We start from the raw sequence: 9,734 nt of genomic DNA, 5'->3' as shown, positions 1-9,734 counted from the left end.
CAGTCCCTCGGACGCAGAGTTTGAGTGAGGAAGTGCGCAATGCTTTCGTCGGTTTTTTATCGCAAGGAAAATGGCAGAGCGACTGGAGCAGCGCTACTGCATCAAAGTTTGCCAGAAACTGGGCGACAGCCAAGTGGAAAACATTCGGAAGATTCAGACGGCTTTCGGTGACGATGTAATGAGCAGCACACGGATTAACGAGTGGTACAACCGGGTTAAAGACGGCCGTACATCGGTGGAGAGCGAGCCACGCTCCGGTCGGCCATCAACATGCCGAAATGACCAGGTCATTGCCGAAGTGAACGCTGTGGGGATGCGGTACCATTGTGTGACTATCTGAGAAATCGCGGAAGAGATGGGCATCAGCACTTTATCTGCACATTCCATTATGACCGAAGATTTGGCCATGAAGAGAGTTGCGGCGAAGCTCCTGCCGAAGCTGCTGACGGTGGAGCAAAAGCAACTTCGTGTTGAAGTCTCGCAAGACATGCTGGATTCCACAAACAGTGACCCCGACATCATGAACACCATAATCACTGGTGACGAGTCTTGGCTGTACGGGTACGACCCGGAAACCAAATCCCAGTCGTCACAGTGGAAGAATTCCACGTCAACAAGACCAAAGAAGGCCCGCCAAGTGCGCAGCAATGTCAAAGTGATGCTGACTACTTTCTTTCACTCCCGCGGTGTGGTAGATCACGAGTACGCACCACAGGGTCAGAACATCACCGAAGAGTATTACAAGCATGTCCTCCGTCGCTTACGTGATGCTGTACGGCGCAACAGACCAGAGTTGGGGTCAACAGGAAATTGGCGCATCCATCACGACAATGCTCCTGCACATTCCCCGCACTTGATTCATAGTTTTTTGGCGAAAAACCAGACTCCTGTAGTTCAACAGACTCTTTACTCTCCTGATATGTCCCCCTGCGACGTCTGGCTGTTTCCCAAAATAAAGAGGTCATTGAAAGGAGCGAGATTTCAGACAAGCGGTGAGGTTATGGCTGGAACGACAGCTGAGCTAAGCTCCATTCTGAAAGAGGCCTTCTCGGGATGCGTACAACAATGGCAGCTCCGCTGGGCGAAGTGTTTGAAGTCCCAAGGAGACTACATTGAGGGCGGTTAGGTTTCCAACGCTCCAGTTATGCCGTTTTTTTTATTCAGCCAAAGGTTGCATACTTTTCTAACAGACATCGTACACATGCAAGACAGCAATGGGACGCAAGGGAGGAATGCACCGCTGACGCCGCCCAAAGGTTCAACGTGAGACGCCTCGTGGCAACCGTGGCATCTCGGAGGTCACGTGCAGCAGTCGCGGCAGCGCGCAACCATGTTTAGGCTAGCAGTGCAGAGATGAAATTAAATTTCTGTCTTTTTGAGGTCACAGACTTATGTAATCTTCGTTCATGAACTCAAATGAGCAGTCATTGTATCACTGAGAATGTTCTCGCAATCACTAAATCAGCAGTAAGCTATCGTGGGACCAGCTGCTACCGATGATATTGCGGAAACGAGAGCAAGGGATTTTTTGCTGCTTTTGAGAGGAGATTATATATTACTTGCTGCATGCAATGCAATAATATTTGGCTCGCATGTTCACTGGACTCACGTCAACAGATAGGCAACGTTCTCTTACTTTGTTCAAAAAGTATTTCAAGGACCCTTTACTCGGTGAAGACAGCCTCAAGATTACACTTCAGGTAAACCTGCCCAAGGGGCCCACAGGCCGTCTTTGATCGCATTAACGTTAGGCGCTATCTTGAGCCGAACATGATTAAACCAGACATGGGCTTCTTCAACTTAAGGCATTAGTATTATGGCGTGCACTGTATTAGTGCACGCCATGTCCACAGCTGTACTAGATAAGAACGGCGGCAGCCATCTACTACTCCGCACCTTTAAAACAACTACATCCACGTGCCCCTGCCTTTGGCAGCCACACAAGCGAAATGTGAGAAGTACTGATTAAAATAAGGTATTGGTTGCTTCCTCCAGACAACATATAAAACTCCGCACACTTTTGCTGTCTTATGCTAGATTGTTAAACGGCAGTCAGCACTATATATACAACAGCTTGCAAAGGCCTGCGACTGACAGAAATGGTCCGTGTGCGCGAGCTCCCGACTGGCTCCCTGATGGAAAGCGTCACGACGAAAGGTGCAGCGAAGTCTCGCAGTTGCACCATGAGCGCGATGGCCACGTCAACAGACTCGTTCTCCCGAAGCGGCCACGAGGACAAGCCGACGGAGGCCAAGAGCCGTCGCATGCCGGCCTGCACAGAAAGGTGATGTCCTGCAAGAAGCAAGCGCCGCTGAGGTTCATTTGCAAAGTTATGAGCAGTAATCAGATTTGTCGTTTCAGCGATTGCATCTTTAGGCTGAGAGGTTGTTCTAATTTGTTTCGCTTTTTCGCGACAAATATTTCTCCTCAGCTACAAGCGACTTTCTTTAGCGACATGGCCGAACAATTATGCGACACATTAGCGACATAATTTGAAAGAGTTGCTTTGGAAACGATTCGCTAGAAAGCAGTTATTAAATATCTAAAAGTATGCGGCCTCAATTGCTGCAAGGTTCGGCAGATAATTATGTTGGCGTGTTGAGAACATGCTGAAGCGTATGGTACAGAAATTTGTTCTTTTCCTATCGTCGAATAATGAAAAAATTGCAGGCACAAGCTGGTTGAACTCTATTTCTGACGGAAAAAATGGCTTTATCCGTGGTCATTTGAACCCTCCTGGATTTTTTACATGACAATCTGAAGGCAAACACAGTTCAGTTGTCATAATTTGTTGTTTTGTAAACATAATAGTAAATTTGTAGCCCTCAGCACCTTCGTGGCAAATTCGCCGTTTATTCCTCGCCTGCAAGGATGCTAGATGAACGTAAAATGTTTTGGTGAATGCATTATACGTCGTATTCGCCCGCATACCATAGTGTTTCAAACCATCTACTTTATTTGTAATGCGCTTTAAACCTAGAGCGATAATTTTAGCTACATTGCAGGAAATTTAGGGAAAACTTAACGACTTGTTTGTCTCTATTTAGCAACAAGTGCCTCATTTTAGCGACAAGTGTCTCATTTTAGCGACAAGTGTCTCATTTTAGTGACAAGTGGCTGATTTTAGCGAGAGGTTGCAACACTTGTACTGCTGCTGCTGCAATCGCACAACTATACATCCCCTTTTCTGGCTAAGATTTATGTCTAAAATCACCACCCAAGCACTCCGTGCCGATGGTTAACAAGAGAGGAGCCGCCCCGTTGTTTATCACTGTTTTAATCACGACGGTTCATTAAACGACGGCTTCGTAGTCTGCCGGTTGCATGATACGCAGTCTTTGCTTGCCCTCAGCTGCACAAGCCTGTTCTAGTGCCCGCGCTGCAGCATAGGCATGGCGTAGACGAGGTGTTTCCCGGTTCTGTTCGTGGCGTTGTTGATCGAAAGCTGCCTGCTCCTTAGGAGTACGTATGACGCGGGGCCTACGCAGTTCGAAGCCGGAGAGATAGTGTTGCGCGTCACTAGAGCAGCGATGTCACTACTGGCGCAGCCAATCGCGCGCCTCTCCAATTTTTTTTTCGCTTATGTGTATGTGGTTGCGCCGGAGGACTTTTCGGCGTGCAGGTGACAGACAGACGAAAAGATGGGCTAGGCATATACAGCTTCACTGTAATTAAGTCTTTTTCAATTTTAGCTCTAAGAGAAGAGCAGAAAGTATAGATAATATGGATATTTCACGTAGAATATGTGTAAACTGTGTGCCCGAATGAAAATTTCTTCTAAAGAGCAAATTAGAGAGAGAGACAGATTTTATTTGCAGGAAGGATGAAAAGTCGGCCTGAGCAATAGCTTGTACTGGTCTGTTATGCTGCTCTTGGGAAAGGCGAAGGCGAACGGAAAGAATGATTAGGAACGATGAAAAGGAAGTGCTTATATGCTACTCCAACACGTTCCAAGAAAAGTTAGAGACAGGCGACACATTGACTCCGTGCAGAAACCGTGGGTGTATAATGTGCATTAATTTCACCCTTTTGCGCACGTCTACAGGTTTGTTTTCTTTTTTTTTTTGCATCCTGACCTCTTCGCTTGGTGACTGCCATTTGCCGCTCTAAAATCGCAGGTGCTCTGACGCTGTGTGACTCCCACTGTTAGAACACAAATCACGTTGCCTCAGAACGCGAAGTACGAAAATGGCTCTTCAATAGCACGTGGGAGGAATGTTAAACACATCTACATTACTACATCGAATATTGCGCTATTCTTCTACAGAATAATGTCCTTGCATATAGCGTGTATGAGACATTGAGTGCGCAGCACAGTGGTTGAATTTGCAAGGGGGCCTGCGAGACCTCTTATGCATGGCGCCTGGAAAAGCGGTCTCATAAAACTAGGACCAGAGACCCGTAAGCATCACTACATATTGAATTAATATATCTCGCGCCACAAAAAAATATCCGGACGTTCGGCGCTATTGTTACCAGAAAGCACAGACTTGAGAGATGCCACAGATTAGACAGAATTTTTTTTTTATATCGTCTTGGTGGTCTTTGAAGCTCCTCTGTTCTTGATGTTCTCTGTTCTAGATACTATGAATTTCCGCTCAAGCTCTTCTTTCTGAAATTCTATATCTACGCGCGCTTCTGTTCATGTTGGCATGGACGCAAAGAAAACCGTCTTTACAGCACGTGTAGATTTGCACATGGATAAATGCACACGTTATACACATGGACACATGGACTTGCACACGTTATAAATGAAGGCGAAAATGCGAAATAAAAGAATACTGTTGGTCCAATTTACTGAAGAACACACACACATATATATACATTTCTGCTGACTCTAGCGGCAAGACAGCAGGATGGAGCTTTTGCCTGCTACATAAAGCTCCGTGGCCCCCTAACGCTGCCTGCGCTGAGGGCATACAGTACGATCACACACGTGCTGTGAGGCAAAGCAGTGGCACAGCTGGATGCGTAGCGTTATGCCTGTGTGAATATCCACAATTCACACCTAACTTAAAGATGAAATTCCTTTCAGATATTTTAATTATATGATACGCGTATGCGTATTTCAGCGCGGAGTATATTGACTCATGTCGTTATTTATCCTTTCTTTCGGGGACTGCCCCTTACGTGCTAACAAAATGAAGTTTTCGCTCCGCGCAAGACGCGCCTCCATGATCTTGAAATTAATCGAATGTTATTGTTCATTATATCTGTTCTATGCTTACCCTGAAGTGCGTCATGAGGCTGTAGACGCGACACTAATTGTGTAGTCATCTCTGTAAGGCGCACGGACACCAGCGAATACGTTGGTACGTTCGACAAGTCGTGTATAAAAGCGATAGGCTTTTCCAGGTGAACATTACTGCTGCGCCAGCTGCTTCGGCGTCGGCAGCTTGCGACGTGAGGAATGTCGTCACTATAACTTTTCATACGTAAAAGAATATGCCTAGCAACTGATTTCATTGTTGTTGTGGCCCCGCTATCAGTACGCAACGCATAGTTAGGACTCCCGAGAACCAGCGTGATACGAGGGGCACCAAAGGGAATAGAGACGGCAATACGACAAGCGGCGGCGTGCTGCGAAAATCTTCTTTACTCCCATTACTACCATTACTTTAAGTTAACATTACTACCACTACTCTAAAGCAATAAAGCATTGCGTATCTCCTTCAACAGTTGTAGTGATGGTTTTCAACAGCTTCGCTAGACACACACTTTCACAGGGCCGGGATGGCGTGTCAATTTTTTTATTCTGGCACTCACGCCTATAAAATTTAGCGCGCAGTAAACTCTCGTTGACAAGTTGAGTGTACAGGTGTGCGCTGTAATTCCTGCTCTGTATTTATTCATTATGACAACGGGTAAATCTGCACCCAATGCCGTGGGTTGTACCTCTGGCAAGGCAAGAGCGAAAGAGGAGAGCGGAAACGTTGCTGGCCGGATTCTCGAGCGCTTCTGGCGAACCCAGCACTTGAGCCAGTCCGAGCAGTCGCCTGGTCAGCGCCTCGGATACACTCCACGTACGGTGTTCGGATGTAATCTCGCCGTCCTGCCAAGAGCAAGCGAGCGCGTGATATAATTTTAGAGACGCCTGCGATTTGCACCGACTAACGGATGCATGGAATCCCGACACATAAAAAGCGCTTAACGCGTAAATCAGCTATAGGCATACATTGTCACGTAATTTTCATGCTATTGGTTAGCACGCCTACGGCTGCAAACTGCATATTGGACGGAGTTGTGACAAACTGAAAGTTTCACCTAATGCTCACGCTTTCAGGCGCTGAGCTTGAACATTACGTCGAACTTTCATGGACATGCCACATAGTGCAAATTGTTGCCATGTCACATTTTGGATGCGCAATTCCAACTGGCCTTGATCAACACTTTATTAGGCCTCATTGTGAATATCTGTGACCATGTGGAAAGGCAACTGAAAGGCCTGAAATGTTTAGGTGACTCGTAAGGGTACCGAGTTTTCCTTTCTTTACATATACTGCTGTCTTTATTACAAGGCATAGAAGAGGTGGGTAAAGAAAATACATTGTCATATGCATATCACGAGAGAACACCACAAAATGAGCACTACTTAGTTTATACAGAGTATGCATGGAAGGGGATAAAAAAACTCGTACTAGCAGAGAACAACAGTATCAGTCATTTAACCGCGACAAACTAAAGAATATTAATAGCAAGCTGCGCAGTGAGTCCTCTGTGTTAATACGAAATTCAATATAAAATGAAAAGGAATGAAAAAAACGCAATCCAAGTGACAAAGAAACGACACAATACTGAGTGAATTGGTGGGTCGAGTTGTCTGATCAGAATGAACGCTGAAAGTGATAGGTATGTTCTAACCAATAAAACTGTTTATAATAACCGTTTTCTCGGTACAGTACAGGATGCATATCGGAAACAAATAGTGAATTTTCATAGCATTTAACAATTTCTTTACACGAACATCATGATCAATTCACACATGTGTGGTTGCAATAGCGCGGCGTTTACCAGCACTAGCCTGTGAGCGAAACTTGTCAGTGAAACCTCTTGCCCTAATAGGGTTGTTCCTAAATATGATCCTAAATTTCTCTCGATCGATTGTACGCATATAAAACGGAACAACTATAGACGCACAAAGATTTAAACAGTTGCAATATGCTTAAAACATCGAACAATGTAAACCACCGAGACATACCCATAGTAACCGACGCTCAGTTCATAGTTTTCTAAGAAACGACATCGCTTACTCACAAGGTACGGGTACATGGTAGGTTTATAAGACGACGGGGCTTTACAGGAGCATGCCAACAAGCGCTTTGAAGAAGCTCCTCGCCACTGCAGCTGCTGAAACTAAATGATGTGAGGGAGGGCAGGGATAACACTACCAAGTGCAGGTTTATCTTGCTACATAAATTTAAAGCAAGAAACGCGGGAATGAAACTTGCTTCAAAATTTGCAAAAGTTAAACAAGTGTCAAGTATATAAGAAATAATGAGTATGCTCTAGGTATAGAGTTGGAGATACGCTATAGTCCCGTCGCTAGTCAAATTCATAAGAGCAATTCTTGCGCGAGTATTTCACTGATAACCACAAACCACATTGCATCCTGAAGCAAGAAAACGCCCAATTTGTTGAGTTCAAAGAAATTTGGTAAATAAAAGTAAACGGAACCCTAGCCATACGCAGCTTTGCTGTAAATCATGAGCCATTCCGCTCTGTGAAGATGGCTGACGAGCGAAGCTGTTTAGCACACGACACGGAGGTGACACATAATTTTGAACAAAGGTACGAACGCGTTTACTGTCTTGATGGGTGGTCAATATTTCACTAGAAGCCGCAATCACGTTCTTTGATAATGTAAAATAGATGCACGTACACCACTGAGTGGTCGGTTGGGACGGATTAGTGTGGCATCGCAAACGATTTTTCTGCAACACGGAACGCGTACACCGTTCACTTTTAGGTACAGACACATCCACACTGAAATCACCGACAACGACAACAGGGGTAGTGTCATCGCATCTAACTCACGCAAAGTGAGTAGCCACGAACCTTGCGGGACTATGAATCATTACAATTTTTGCTTGCTTGCGGAGGTATGAGCCACTGCTCACGGAGGCATGAGCAATTGACAACAGTTTTGTACATGCGGTTCTGTATGTTCTATGTGTGATTAGAAAGCATTTAAGCACTGTTCGCTTTACTTTGCTGGGGCTTGTAGTCTCTGCCTTACGGAGCTATGAGCCATTACATTTTTTTTTCTCGCTTACGGGAGCATGAATACTAAGGCGCTCCGCGGCCATTTATGTGCCAATATGAGTCATTCAAGATGATAGTTTTTGGGTTCCGTGCCAAAATGCACGGAACCCTAGTCATATACAACTTCGCTGTAAATATTCACCGATGATCACGACACTCCGTAATGCAAAGGTCGAACAGCGATTTATTGGCTGGCGCAGACAATGTCTCGTTCGAAGAGCAAAAGGTTGGTTCAATCCATATTGAATACCGTGTTAGCACAGAATTTCATGAAAAGCACAAAGGGACACGAACGGGACAGGTGCTGTGCGGCACATTGGTAACGGGGCAAAGTGTGGCGCCACTGCCTCGCTGATCGGGAGATCGCGAGAAGCAGCGCGTGGGTGACGCGTGGGTGCGGTTCTCAGCAGCTGCCGCAGGTAGACCCCCATTCATGCAGCGCTTTGTTTCCATTATGGTGTTGGTTTATGCACTCGCCGCATGCCATCTGTGAACTGACGACAACGCTGTCCTCTGGTGCCATCTCGTAGCGGTCATCGCCGCGGAAAGCGTTTTGCGCGGCACTATGCTTTTCCTCTGACGCTTTCGCCATACCCTACTCCCCCGCTTTCCTCTTCGCGCTCTCTTCGCTATCGGCCCATTTCTTCATCTACCGCCCCCTGCTTTCGCTCTTTCAGCGTTCGCTGTGCTCGTTCGCTCACTTACGCCGAGGGAGGAAACCGACGTGAAATGCAGGAACTGGCGCCTAAGATCTGCGCTCTAAAAAGAGTCGCAACCCTCGAAAAGACTTTGCCATTTGTCGCGACATAGTGGTACAAAAGCTACAAATTCAAGCAAATAAAATTTTGTTCCTGATTATGCTTATAGCCAACTTTTCTTCACCAAACAACTGCAACTCGTGTCTTGAAAAAAATGTCTAGACTGCTTTAGAGTTCTTGATTAGTGTCCTTCTCAACGTAGTCGCTCACTGCTTCATCAGGCCAAGTACGAGTTGAATCTTGTTCCCTTGATAGAGTTGTTAGCAATGCTGCATTTCCTGAATGATGCTCAAATCTAACATTAATATCAGCCATTCCAGGTCGTGAGCTAATCGTACTGGTTAATCTGCTTTACAGCGAAGCTGTTAGCCTCTAGTTGGCTTGGATATTTTCTGGTGCATCCTCAGGTAAAAAAAAGTAAGTCAAGCAATTCTTAAGCAAAAACCAGTCTGTAGAATGGCGGCAGTTACAGACCAGATCCTATCCGAGTCCAGCTATTATGCACCTAATACACCCAGATTTATACCCAACGGACAAGCGCAGACATCGCAACTCTAGAGCCACGCTGGAGCATATCCTATGTGAATGTGCGACTGTAATACAGTATAACGGTGATGCAGCCTCAATAAGCGACAGCCTCCGCACGCTGGGAGTCTGCGTTGCTCAGCTCGGACCTGCAGCACCAACTCTGGGCCGTTCAGCGAGCCGAGGAAG

At 46.0% G+C, this 9,734-nt stretch overlaps 1 pseudogene; it reads left to right on the top strand.

The window, feature by feature from the left end:
• Positions 1–70: 70 nt before the first annotated feature.
• LOC126537987 (protein GVQW3-like) lies at positions 71–3,460 on the top strand (annotated as a pseudogene).
• Positions 3,461–9,734: the final 6,274 nt, after the last annotated feature.

The sequence above is a fragment of the Dermacentor andersoni genome, chromosome 3 (assembly GCF_023375885.2).
Source record: "Dermacentor andersoni chromosome 3, qqDerAnde1_hic_scaffold, whole genome shotgun sequence".
Lineage (NCBI taxonomy): Eukaryota > Metazoa > Arthropoda > Arachnida > Ixodida > Ixodidae > Dermacentor > Dermacentor andersoni.
This window is presented reverse-complemented; position numbering and strand designations above follow the sequence as displayed.